The sequence below is a fragment of the Populus trichocarpa genome, chromosome 13 (assembly GCF_000002775.5).
Source record: "Populus trichocarpa isolate Nisqually-1 chromosome 13, P.trichocarpa_v4.1, whole genome shotgun sequence".
Classification (NCBI taxonomy): domain Eukaryota; kingdom Viridiplantae; phylum Streptophyta; class Magnoliopsida; order Malpighiales; family Salicaceae; genus Populus; species Populus trichocarpa.
This window is the reverse complement of record NC_037297.2, coordinates 10,023,692-10,038,397: the sequence shown is the minus strand read 5'-3', so window position 1 is coordinate 10,038,397 and position 14,706 is coordinate 10,023,692. Positions and strand designations below refer to the sequence as shown.

General features: G+C 33.7%; 1 pseudogene; it reads left to right on the top strand.

Annotated features, from left to right (window-relative positions):
• Positions 1-482: 482 nt before the first annotated feature.
• LOC18104261 (dynamin-2B-like) lies at positions 483-14,282 on the top strand (annotated as a pseudogene).
• Positions 14,283-14,706: the final 424 nt, after the last annotated feature.

The following is a 14,706-nucleotide window of genomic DNA, read 5'->3' as shown; positions in this document are numbered from 1 at the left end:
TTGAGTTTTAAGAAAAGGCAAAGGGGAAAGGGGAGATTAGGGACTAGGGAGTAAGTGATGGCTTGACGGGGAAGGGAGTCAATTATTTTTTTTTGCTTTTGTCAAACTCGTAAACTCGGTTCGAGTTTACTGATTTGACTGAGTTTAACCGAGTTTGACTGAGTTTGCTAATTTTTGAGTTTTTAACCTGATTTTACACGTTATATACATGTTGACTCGTAAAATCATATGATTTTACGAGTCAACTCATGATTTTGACAACTTTGATAAACCCTCTCCTTTTAGTTTTTTTTTTTTAATAATTAATGTTAATAAAGGGATTAAGGTTGGACTGTGTCTATTGGTGTTTTCAAGTGAGTAAACACCTATTTGTTTTTGTGTTTCAAAAATATTTTTTAAAAGAATATTTTTTTATTTTTTTGTTTTAAATTAATTTTTAATGACGTTTAGATATACATGTTAAAAGAATTTTTTTAAAAATATTTTTTTAATATATTTTTAAATAAAAATTATTTTAAAAAATAATAAACAACAATTACTTCACTTCCAAATACCTCTTCCAAATCTAGCGGCAGTTAGACGTAACTTAAAAAAATTGAGCAGTATTTATTTCGAAACAACAGTCGTCGGCACAAAAACAACAGTAGCTGGTCGAAAGATTTTTCAAACTTAAAACAAACGCGAGAGAGAGAGAAAGAGAGATTTGAAAAAAAAAAACACAAATTGAAAACGCAAATAAATAGTAGTCGTCTTCCTTCTCGGACACTTTAAGAGAAGGCGGGACGGGAGAGAAGAAATAAAGAGAGAGAGGAAACACGAAAACTAAAAAAAGAACTTGTTCTTCTACGTGTATATTTCCTCTCCCAAAATAAATAAATAAAACAAAAAACAGTTCCGTTCCGTAGCTCTTTTTCAAAATCTGATCTCTCTAGAAAACCAATCAGATCTCGTCGGTTTTTAGGGTTTTTCGATTTGCTCGATCGGTTCGATTTTTGCTATTTTAGATCTTTGATTGAAAAATGGAAGCGATCGAGGAGTTGTCACAGTTATCGGAGTCGATAATGCAAGCAGCGGCGTTGCTTGCCGATGAGGATGTTGACGAAAATTCGAGTTCAAGTTCAAGACGGAACTCAACTTTTCTTAATGTTGTTGCACTTGGCAATGTAGTAAGTGACTTAATTTACTTGTATTTACAGAATGGATTTGAATTTTTTTTAAGTGAAGAAAAGGAGCTTTTGTTTTTATTTAGTTTTAGATTTTTCTTGATCAGTGACTACAAGGAAGGAAGGGTTATGTACTTGTTTTTTAGGTGATTTTGGTTTCCACGCGAGTGGTTTTTTTTTTAGGATTTCTGTTGTTAGCGAGGATCTTATGAATGGAATACGTTGCTTTCGGGGTAATGATTTCTTTAGCATTGAAGGATGTTTGTTTTGGCTTCTTTGTGTATAATGATGCGAGAGATTTATGACTCTTTTTAGGAGCATCATCTTCCACCTGCGGTACATACAAGCAAGTGATATTGTTAATACCAATAGTTTGAATCAAAGTTTCTCCACAAAAGTAAAATAAAAATAATAAGAATAAAATTCCATGAGATGCCAGTACATACCTCCTGGATAAGTATGCAATGAAGCCAAGCAGGTGTTGAAGGTGACAATTCATCAGTTGATGCAGCACCGCCTTAAGCACCAAGAAAAAGAATGAATTTGGTTTTTGATAAACGTGGTTTGTTATTTATTTTATTTTTGCAATGCAAGCATTGGGAATTTTGATGGTATGGTTTTAAATGCATTCTATCTTTACGCTGCTGTCATGTGAGCATGAGTGTGTGTGCGTGTGTCTGTGGAGGTATTAGCAGCTATGTTTGTTAAATATAACTAGATGATAGGGTATTCTTTATTTTGTGACATTTCTTGCATTGGAGATGCTCATATTAGCTAGATGTTTAACTCACTATCTGTTTTGGATGTAAATTGTGGTTATGAGCCAGAGGAACCGTTGGAGATGAGATTTTATAGCCTACTAAACTCTGAGATTATCTGCTGCTACAGCTGCTATTTTTGTGCTATGTCTATTTCACTTTTTTTTTTTTCCTTTAATGAACACCCTTTTTTTATTTATTTTTTTTTTTTTGGGGGGGGGGGGGGGGGTTGGGTTTGGGGGGGTGTTTCGTGGTGTGGAGGGGGGTAATGGCATCCTTGTTTGATTTCCTCTTCCCTGTTTGTGGACAAATTGGTTAGGGTGCTGGTAAATCTGCGGTTTTGAACAGTGTAATTGGACACCCTGTTCTGGTAAGTTGATCTGCATGAGGTTCTGTATTTTTCTTCCCTCTCCTGAATGTAGTTTGATTCCTGATATTCTCTTCCTTTGCTGCAGCCAACTGATGAAAGTGGTGCCACTCGGGCCCCTATAAGCATTGGCTTGCAGAGGGATGTTTCTTTGAGCTGCAAATCAATTATCTTGCAGATTGACAATAAATCTCAACAAGTTTCTGCAAGTTAGTAACTGCAATTGAATGACTCAAATTGCATTATTTGTGTCTTGTGTTTTATTTATTTTGTTCTCTTTGCCAGTTGCTGTTGATTATGTGGTTAAAAGATAACTTCTAAAACAACCTCTTAGGATTCTCATGTTATGACTGATATTTTTTTGAAAATTTCACCAACTTCTGCTGAACTGGCAGCTTTATGATTCCTGCCATAACTTACCACCTCCTCTCCTCAATACTAACATGGTTGGAGTACAGCAAGACCAATGCTTTGAATATTCATCTTCTTTGTATTTATTTTGGACGTGTAATGGTTATGCCTGAGGCAAAAAGTTATTTGTGTAGTTGACTCATAAAACAAACAAACATGACATACTAGAGTTAGTGGTGAAAACAAAGATATGCATTGGACTTGACCGAGGTGGAAAATTGCTTTTCCACTATATGATCCAATGTCAATAAGCATGCAATGACAAAGACTCCTTTCAGATTATCAGATGTTGTACCTTTTAATCTAAACAAGGAAATATGATATTTGTTATTTTGCAGGTGCTTTGCGGCATTCTTTATAGGATAGGCTGAGTAAGGGTGCCGCTGGCAAGAGCCGGTGAGGTTCTTTAGTTTGAAAAAAAAAATTGATGTTTTCTTTTAATTGTGATATGCAGGTTAAAAAAAAATCAAGCAAGAAGTCATCTCATGTCCAATTCAATCAGGCATTCATCCTTGAAAAAAAAGGAGAGTAACAGTTTTCTAATCTTTATACTTTTCTTCTCTTTCTTTTTTACATTGAGTATAATGTAAAACTTAATTTTAGATATTTGATTATGTTGAATGCTTGAGATGACCATGCTTGTTTTGAAAAGAAAAAAAAACTTGCATTCGTATGTGAATGAGACTTGTTTAGGATCAACATTACATTTTTGGATTCATTATTGTGTTGAACATTACATGCTTTAATTTGGGATATATAATATCTTATAAAGCAAGATATAACATACTTTTTTTTTTAAGATTATTGAAGTACATCTTTCCTTGTAAAAGTTGTGTGAGTTGTGTGATTATGCATAAAAGATGAGTGTGATGCTTTTCTTGTGATCATCCCTTTTGATCTAGTCCTAAACAAGGTTTAAGTAAATAGAGTAATAATTATTAGCCAATTAAATAAATAAATGTGTACAAACTTCTATCTACTCCAATGTTTTGAGTTGCTCAGTAATTAGGGGTATTCATCACAAATGTTTATCTTTACGTCAAACGGCAGCTTGAAATATGAGTATGCAAAAACACTTTAAGTTTGTGACTTTGTGAGTAACCGGATGCATTCATCACAAATGTTTGTATTCGCGTCAAAAGGGAAGTGACCACTTAAAGACATAATAAATAATATCTTAAAAAAACAGAGAAAAAAAAAGAAAAAAAGAAAATATATGTATATATATATATATTTTTTTTCTCTAGTTTGCTACCTTGTTTGTAGTGGTGAGAAGGGAAGATTACAAGTTGAGTTATCGCGTGAATCAATTATGTTGGTTCCATGATAAATACAATTGAATTTGGAATTTTGTATGGATGTTTGATTTAGAGAATGCGGGTATGCTTATTTTTCTTTATTCGCTATTGTGTACACTAAGTTAAAGATACCAATGTTTGCATGATAAGTCCTTCAAGTGTGATGAGTCGAGCCTAATTATGGTTATTATTATTCTTTTTATTTCAAAGGTTTTATGTTTTGTTTTGCTTGAGGACTAGCAAAATCTAAGTTGGGGGTGTGATTGTGCATCAAAAGTATCGTTAAGTCTCTTATTTTACATATGTATTTATTGTTTTTATTTGGGTTTTTTATAATAATTGATGTGCTTTTTAGTAATGAAGTTTCTTTTAATGTTTCGGTAGGTTTTTGGAGCTTAAATGAATTGTTTCAGAAAATATAATGTCGGAATTCGGAACAAAGAATTGAAGAGAAATTTAGTTGGAGATTGAAGCAAATCTTGGTTCAAATAAGTGCTCCAAATTTCCCCAAAAATCAATTCTATTCCAATCTTAGAAAAGATTATTATATGATATATTTCACGCCCAAAATTGCCTTATGTTGTGTGTAAACTTCAACCATCAAACACTCAAGGTTTTAATGTCAATCTTAGCCCAAATAATAGGTACATTTGTATCCTTATTTGATGCCCAAATCAGCCCAAGCACAATCCATGATCTTACATGCCCACACAATAAATAACATTTGATTTATTTTGGGTAATTCATTGATCCAAGAGGGCAAACACATGGATGGAAAGCTGGAGGGGACATTGTCATATTATTTTGGGTCAAAAAGAAGAAAGAGACAGCTCATAAAGGAGGAAGAAAAACGTGCACCAAAGTGTTCTCCAAGCTGACCTGATTTGATTTTCTAGAACACATTTCGGTGTTGTGCCCATAACTTTTGACTCAGATGTCCAAATGAGCTGTTCTTTAATGATCTGGAAAGCTAACAGAATTGCCTATAAATATGTCTCTAATAGCTATCTCTAGAGGAGGATTCGAAGAGGGTCGAATTGCTGTCCAAAGTTAGAGTCAGATTTGTGTTAGAATCTTTACTGAAATTGTGTTGTGTTCTTCTTTGTAAATTTCAGACCTTTAGTTTGTAGAACTTATTAATTCAGTTTGATTCAAGTTATTTCATGTTTATTAAAGTGTTCTTATATATAATCATGGTTGGCTAATCCTCTTTTTTGGATCCAAATCAAGGATGATGGTGATTGAGGTGAGTTCTTTAAGATATGAATGAATCTTAATGTTTATTTTTTTATTTTCTTCATGAATGTTTTATTATTGTAAAGAAATTTTAGAAATCAGTTAGGTAATATTATAATCTTAAATTTTTATGCACAAACCTTAGTTTTGGTATAGAGATTGCTTGATTCAATGTCTTATTTAATATAAAAGTACTCGTTCATTCTTAAGCAACAATCAATCTTCATCTTTTTAAACTTCTTTGTAATATCTTCCGATTTAATATTACCATTGTTGATATTAGGTTGAGTTATCTTATATATGTTGAAGGAATCACCAATACATCACCATTAAAATTGATTAGGAACGAAGACTTACTTTTTCTTGTCATTTAAAATCTATTTACACTATTTCATCTTGTAAGACAATCCATCAATTATTTTCAACCAAGTTATTGTTCATTTAATTTCTCTTGAGTTTTATTTTGTTACCTAGCTTAATTTCCAGATCTAGCTCTCTATGGATATGACCTCGATCTTACCGAGTTAATTGCACTTGGCACTTGCGAGTTAAAACAAGCCGATCATAAAAAGCGGTTAAGCAAGTACACGAGTGCAATTAACTCGGTAAGATCGAGGTCATAACCATAGAGAGCTAGATCTGGAAATTAAGCTAGGTAACAAAATAAAACTCAAGAAAAATTAAATGAACAATAACTTGGTTGAAAATAATTGATGGATTGTCTTAAAAGATGAAATAGTATAAATAGATTTTAAATGACAAGAAAAAGTAAGTCTTCGTTCCTAATCAATTTTAATGGTGATGTATTGGTGATTCCTTCAACATATATAAGATAACTCAACCTAATATCAACAATGGTGATATTAGATCGGAAGATATTACAATGAAGTTTAAAAAGATGAAGATTGATTGTTGCTTAAGAATGAACGAGTACTTTTATATTAAATAAGACATTGAATCAAGCAATCTCTATACCAAAACTAAGGTTTGTGCATAAAAATTCAAGATTATAACATTACCTAAATGATTTCTAAAATTTTTTACAATAATAAAACATTCATGAAGAAAATAAAAAGATAAACATTAAGATTCATTCATATCTTAAAGAACTCACCATCATCCTTGATTTGGATCCAAGAAAGAGGATTAGCCAACCATGATTATATATAAGAACACTTTAATAAACATGAAATAACTTGAATCAAACTGAATTAATAAGTTCTACAAACTAAAGGTCTAAAATTTACAAAGAAGAACACAACACAATTTCAGTAAAGACTCTAATACAAATCTGACTAACTTTGGACAGCAATTTGACCCTCTTCGAAGCCTCCTCTAGAGATGGCTATTAGAGACATTTATAGGCAATTCTGTTAGCTTTCCAGATCATTAAAGAACAGCTCATTTGGACATCTGAGTCAAAAGTTATGGGCACAACACCGAAAGGTGTTCTGGAAAATCAAATCAGGCCAGCTTGGAAAACACTTTTGTGCACTTTTTTCTTCCTCCTTTATGAGCTGTCTCTTTCTTCTTTTTGACCCAAAATAATGTGACAATGTCCTCTCAAGCTTTGCCCTCTTGGATCAATGAATTACCTAAAATAAATCAAATGTTATTTGTTGTGTGGGCATATAAGATCATGGATTGTGCTTGGGCTGATTTGGGCATCAAATAAGGATACAAATGTACCTATTATTTGGGCTAAGATTGACATTGAAACCTTGAGTGTTTGATGATTGAAGTTTGCACACAACATAAGACAAGTTTGGGCTTGAAATAGATCATATGATAATCTTTTCTAGGATTGGAATAGAATTGATTTTTGGGGTAAATTTGGAGCACTTATTTGAACCAAGATTTGCTTCAATCTTCAACTAAATTTCTCTTCAATTCTTTGTTCCGATGTTACATTTTCTGAAACAATTCATTTAAGCTCCAAAAACCTATCGAAACATTAAAAGAAACTTCATTACTAAAAAACACATCAATTATTAAAAAAACCCACATAAATACATATGTAAAATAAGAGACTTAATGATACTTTTGATGCACAATCAGCTGAGATGAGATATATTTGAAACTGCGCACAAGCACAGGTTTGCTCATTATTTAATTGTGTAATATAGTTTAGTTTATGCATAAAGATTCTAAGATTTGGTAGTAGCTATTGCTTTGTTAAAAGACTTTTGTGACAGTTCCATGATGGGATAGGAGATACTAAGATTCAGTTAACTATTCAGATTCATTTAATCACATGCTCTTGTGCCTGTTAGCGGCATACTGATTCTACTGTTACCATTCTTACTCTTATTATGGTTTTTCTCAGCACCTACCTTGAAATTGATTGACTTACCTGGCTTGGATCAACGGATCGTGGATGAATCTATGGTAAGAGTTGATTAATGGTTCTAGACCTCTATTACATATAAGGATTTACATCAACCAGCATCACTGTCACGGTGATCAAAACATTATTTTGCATGTAATCTGTGAAAAGAAAGAAACTCGTTTTTCTTTATTTGTTTATTTTTTGTGTATGCATTTAGCTCAGTATGGCACTCAAAATATTATGGCGATAATTTTCAATATGGCCATTGCTTAGGTTAGTGACTATGCAGAGCACAATGATGCCATTTTGCTAGTTATTGTACCTGCGGCCTAGGCACCTGAAATTGCTTCATCTCGAGCCCTTAGGATTGCCAAGGAGTATGATGGAGAAGGTAAATGGCTGTTAAAGCTGATTGTACAGAGATCTATGATAGTTTTAATGGCAGTACATGAGATATCAGACACTTCTTTCTTATTTTTGAAGACATACTTTCCTCCATTGTGTATCTGCATCATCTCTTTTTTTTAGGTGTTTTATTATTAAATTTAAGTGTTCGAAAGTTCTTTTCTTATGTTGCTTTGCTACATATAAAAAAATTTGGTTAGAAATGTTACAAGAATAAATGTTAAGGTGCAAGTGTTAATGGTGTAAATGATACTGGTTTAGTAGATCCAAAATGTTTAAGGGTGCGAATAAAAGCTGTTGGTGGGACTTGTACTTGTTAAAGAGATAATTGATGTAAATTAGTGGGACTCATGCTTTAAAAGGTGTAAATAATAAAACTTGATTGGACTTGTGCATAAAAAGTGATGAGGAAAACTACTTTTAGTGGGTCCCATTTTATCACTTTTTGTGGGGATAAAACTTCATAATTTTCCCTCCCATTTTTTTGTTTCAAACTCGTTGAACAGGGTGAAATGTTATGAAGATAACTTTTGAGCCCCCTTCACCCACTAAAAAAGACATCTTTAAAATGATTAAGTAGGTACTCTTCTGTCAATGACAGGTAATAGAACCGTTGGTGTAATTAGTAAAATAGATCAAGCTGCTTCAGACCAGAAAGCTCTTGCGGCTGTTCAGGCTCTCTTACTATCAGGGGATATGAGATATGGTTGATAACCATCTGCCTCTAAGACAATCTGATAGAACACACACAGTAGAAAACATTTTGTGATGCTACATAAATATTCCTAAGAGCATGTAGCAAAAATAGGAAGTGATGAAAAGCAGCACAATTCTTCACGTTATTGATATCAAAGTGTCTATCCAAAGGAAGTTCCTTGATCCTATTTGGGAAATTCCCCTCCAAACTTGCAACAATTTTCCAACCAGAACCCTGCAGCAGAATATTTGAAATGAAACTGATTTGAGGTAGAACTTGTTTATTTCATTTTGACAATTTGTTTCAAAGGTCTATGATCAATACCTGGTTCTGTTCTGTGCTACTGATGGAGTTCCTTCCTGACTTATAACAGGTACATCATGTCCTGGTGCATATAGTTTCTGCTGCTGCAAATTCCACACCAGGTCTTGGACGATACCCTCTTTTCAAGAGATAGGTATGTTACTCTATAATTACATGTTCTATGATTTATGCTGTAGACTCTGAACCTGCACAAGTACCCATCACGGTTCAAATATTATTCTTTTTGTAAAGTCTATCGTTTCTTTATTCCTTTTGTAAGGTTGTGGCCATTGCAAGTGCTGCTTTAGATGGGTTTATGAATGAAGCAAAAAAGATGGTTGTTGCATTGGTTGATATGGAGAGAGCATTTGTGCCCCCACAACATTTCATCCGTTTAGTGCAAAGGAGGTATTGTGAACAAGCTTGGCTGGTACAGATCTGAGTTGCAATCATGGTTTTCGTGTAATCTCTTGGGTATGGTGGCTCAATTTCTAGGATAACTGTGTAATTGTTTTGCTATGTGATGGCATGATTATCTATCTCTGGTTCAATCACTTGAAAAAGTGAAAAAATAGTAAAGCTGTTTAATGTAGCGTTTCCAACTTCTGAATTAATTCTGTTGTCTGTATATTGCGTCTGTGTGCCTGAGAATATCATATGTTTGGTGCATATGCAAGGATCTTCTGTTCTATTGCCTCCTACATTTGTTAGTACATCTCTGAATGTTAACCTCCATCTTAATTATTAACCTTTCATTTTTATCTACTATAGGATGGAAACACAGCGCCGAGAGGAGGAGCTTAAGAACCGGTCCTCAAAGAACGCAAATGATGCTGAGCACGCTATATTAAACAGGGTAGTGTGTTCATTTCAATGTTTATTGGAATAGGAATTTTAACAAAAATGTGTCATTTATTTCTGTTCTGTTTTGTTGATGCTCTACCCTGTTTTGTTCTATACATTCTCCTTAGGCGACTAGTCCTCAAACAAGTGGAAGTTTGAAATCATTGAAGGAGAAATCCAATCCGGCAGAGAAGGAAGTGCAGGAGGGTTCTGGTTTAAAGACTGCTGGTCCTGAAGGAGAAATAACAGCAGGTGTATTGGGTTATGGTATTTCTGTAAAGATGTTTAGTTCGACCATGGGTCCTGTATATAACTGTTGATTACATCTGTGTTTTGTGTTCTATGCCAATGTTTTCTGAAATTTAAAGCTTGTCGCTTTCTAAAATTGAAAAATCTTTTGGGTCATGGACATCATGATTTCTTCATTTCTTTTATCTAATTATAGAATTTGAACTACCCTAGAATTTTAACTACCATTTCTTTTATGAAAGTTGGCTTGACCATTAGTTTTTCTGGATTGTTACACAGAAATGGGTTCCTGAATTTACGCAGGGAACTAGTTTAGAATTTGATCTTCACATGAACAAGCCTTCGATTTATAATCTGTGCAGTGTGGAAGATGTACATATTTAGTATTAACTTTCGAATATCTCAAATTACATTTTCAAAAACATGCTTGAAAATCCTCTTTATATATATATATATGATATAAAATTGAAAATCTTTTGCACTTGGGACCCTGCAACGACAACTATTTATTAATAAAGTTGTCTTTCCTGTCCAATCTTCCCCTGAATAATTCCCGTCAATTTCCTAATGAGAAAGTTTCAATTTTAGTGAGCAGTTTGCATGTAATTTGCAGGTTTTTTATCAAAGAAAAGTGCAAAGTCTAATGGATGGAGCAAGCGATGGTTTGTTTTGAACGAGAAGACTGGGAAGGTTTGTAATTTTTTCTCTGGTAAAATTTGTTGCACGTTTCTTCTTACATATTATTTTGTGAACTCTGTTTTTATTTTGTTTAATGATTACTGTAAGACTAGTTTTTATGTCTCTGTATATGTGCTGGTTAAGGAAACTTAATTTCAGGCGTTCACTAGATAGTGTCACTTCAGTTTTTCTTGCTGCAAATCACTTATAGATGTCAAGTTTGTCAGAGAATGATATTACAACATGTTAAATGTGCGCACCTCTATGGTCTAATGGTGTGAAAGATACTTGTGTTTTCACTCTCTAATGTGCATCATCCATGTATCAATTTTAGAAAAATAAGATTTGGAAAGTAAGTAGTGCGGAAACAGTTAATCTAGTTGCTATAATTTGTAGTATTTAATCTTGCACGTCTCTTATGTAGATGATTGGTAGGATTAAAACTCATCTATTTTTTATTTAACAGCTTGGTTACACAAAAAAGCAAGAGGAGAGACATTTTCATTGTGTCATCACTTGGAGGTATGGTCAATTATCACTCTTTTGCTTCTGGATCACCCCTAATTTCATGGTACTCGATTTTAGGTATCCTTTTCAGCCTTTTATTTTAATTTTTTTTTAAACTAGTTTTGGACTTCTAAAATATTTAATTAGTAGTATAGTATGTAGACTGCAATGGAGGATACGGATGTGTGTTTTGTTTCGGGGGAGGTGTTAAGCTCTGATGAAGTATTGGTCTATGGTGTGTGAGATTTCTAGAAACAAAAATTATTTAGGGATTGGATAGGAGCAGTGCATGAAATGAAAATTCATATGTCAGTAGATGTGCTTTTATTTATTTGTCTGTTTACTACTCAATGTTGGTTCAAAAATCAAATGTTCAGGTGTTAAAGAATAAAATTGATGTTGTGATCACCATCTGAATTCAGGTGTGTTTTAGAGATGGAAAAAGACTGCATCTTTAGATCCTTTTCTGGTGTAGGGGATTTTTACTTAACTTGCAATTTTATGTTAACAAGCATTATTTTGATCCAATCGTTGAATCGGACTGAAATTTTATTAGAAGAGTGTAGAGGCATTGTTTCCTTTAGAATCAAAATTCATACCCATTGGAGTTTAGGGGGGCCTTCAACTAAGGCCCAAAAGTTACTGTTCGAGATTTGCTATATTTTTTTAATTGATTTAAGATTCCTTTTTCCTATTTGAATTAGAACTCTTTTATTATTTTTCCAGCTTTTTTTATGACTTTTTACTAGCATATAAGCAGCCTAGAAAAATTCTAATAGGGAGTTTTTTATTAGAATATTTGTGTGGTGAAATGTTCAGTAACAAAATTTTGAATTAGGGTTTGTGGTTTGATACTATTCGATAAAATTTTGTATTGCTTGTTCTTGGTATCTTTCTTGTGTTTTTGTTTGTGCCAGTTGGTACTAGAGCTTTGTCATTTTCTTTATGGAAAAATAGATTATTGTCTCCAAAAATAGTGTTGCTCTATTGCCATAACATATACTCCTGTAAATTGAAAAGAGAAAAAAGGGGGAATGTACGGCTTTTTCTGGCACAATAATATTGTGATTCCATTGGATTGGCAGTGTAGCTGTCTTTGAAGGCCTGTTTCCTTCTCTTTTTGGTCATAGAATATTATTTATTTATGCTCTAGAAGGTGAGAACCAGTACACAGCAAAATGGTGCCTTTAAGATTCCAATACTTGAAACGTTTTACCAAGCATTGAGAGACCAGTTATCTAACCTGCTTTACCAATATCTTGGTGGAGGGATGGATTAAGTCTGGTGTGCAACCATGTTGTTGAACTGTTTTTTCTTCTGGTATTTGTGATATCTAATTTTCCTTTTAAGCAAGTGAAGGCCGTGTCAATACCTTTTTTATTTATTGTTGCCTTGTGTGTCCTCCCAAATTGGCTCTGTTTCTATTTGCACTATACTTGATATAATTCTACCGGACACTACATGCATTTTGCAAGGTAATAACTGGATTAATCTATGGTCAATTATATGGTTGTGCATGCAAATTATTTGTCTCATCTGATCTATTTATTTTGCAGGAATGCAATATTGAAGAGGTTCCAGATGAGGAAGGACCTCCTCCAAAGAGTTCAAAGGATAAAAAAGCCAATGGACCAGATGCTAAAGCACCCAGTCTTGTTTTTAAGATAACCAGCAAGGTTCCATACAAAACTGTTTTGAAAGGTATGCATCTTTTGTACTTCTCAAGTGGATTTTCGTTCTTCTTATGTTGTTTGAAGCTGCTGTTACATTTCTAACTGTCCTTTTATCTTGCAGCTCACAGTGCTGTTGTTTTGAAAGCTGAGAGCATGGCTGACAAAGTTGAATGGATGAACAAGATATCAAAGGTTGCTCAACCTTCTAAAGGAGGGCAAATGAGGGGTGTATCTCCTGAAGGTGGTCCTGCAACACGGGAGAGTCTTTCTGATGGTTCATTGGTATGATTACATACTGCACATTGGTTCACCTTTAGTGAAATCCTCCTTTGGATTAATTCTCTTGCTACCTCCAATGTTTTCTTCGCTATGTCTGACCTTTAGTGAAATCCTCCATCAGATTAATTCTCTTGCTACCTCCAATGTTTTCTTCGCTATGTATGTGGGTTGGTTTAGTTATGTATTCTGTGAAGCAGTTTGGTCCAGTAAGCATGTGCATAAAGGTTAAAAGTACAGAACTTGAACATTTCTGAGTTAGGCTTTGAAATTCATCAGAAACAAACTTATTTTTTTGTGTGCGGGATTTGATGGCTCGAAGGCCTGTGGATCCTGAAGAAGAACTTTGATGGATGTCTCAATAAGTGTGTGGATATGTAGAGGCAGTTCTGAATAGGTTGGCCGCTAATGTACCCAAAGTAAGCTTGTCATCATTTTTTTTTTGTTTTTATTTTCTCCTTATAGCTGCTCACTTATGAGAGGCTTTTATAATGCTTCGTAATTGGTCAATCAGGCAGTTGTTCTTTGCCAAGTTGAGAAAGCGAAGGAAGATATGCTGAATCAGTTGTATAGCTCTATCAGGTATGGTGCAGTATCTTTTTCCGTATTTGATTACTTTTGTCCATTGCTTTACTAGGAAGCTCATACATAGCTACTTGTTGGATCAGTTCATGTGATTATTATTAGTATCCTGTTACGGGTCACATGGATGGCTGTTCTACAGGAATTTTCCTGTGACTGAAACATAAATTTTGAAACTGTTTTTAAGGGAATTGTAACGATCCATTTTGTATTTGACTATGATTAGTGCTCAAAGCATAGCCAGAATTGAAGAGCTTCTTCAAGAGGATAAGAATGTAAAGCTTTCTCAAATGCTGGCGCAGCGCACCAACAATTTTTTTTTAATTTGGTTTCTTATTGTTTTTTTAGTTCTTGGTTCTTTGATAACCATTTAAGTTTTTGATTTGATACTTGATTTTTTTATAGCTTTTTAATTTGGTTTTAAATTTCATCTCATCTGAACCTAACGAAGTCTCCACTGGGAAGAAAGAAAAGAAAGGAAAATGATAAGAGAAATATTATTTTTTATTTGGTTCTTGGGTTTTTTGTGGCTTTATAATTTAATTCCAAACTTCATCCTACACGAGCTCAATGAAGGCCAAAGAAAAAAAAAAGGGAAATGGAAGAGATATTTGGCTAAACCAGGCTAGCTTGCTATGGTCATCCTAACCATGTATTTAGCGGGTTAGATTTGGTTGGTGAAAGTCGATTTAATATAGTGTTGTTTTTTTATTTTACTTTCCAAACTTTTTTTTTTTGTGAATTTTTCGTTTGATATTTTTTTTGTTTTGCACTTGAATCTGATTAAGTTAGGTAGAGGTTCAGAATGACAGCTTCTTGAAATTCTTTTGGAGCCAAATTAGGTTTTGAATGGGATGAATGGGTTGGAATTGGGTCCTTTTAATCAAATAGCACATGTCGAGTTAGCTCCAATATGATTGGATTTGGAACC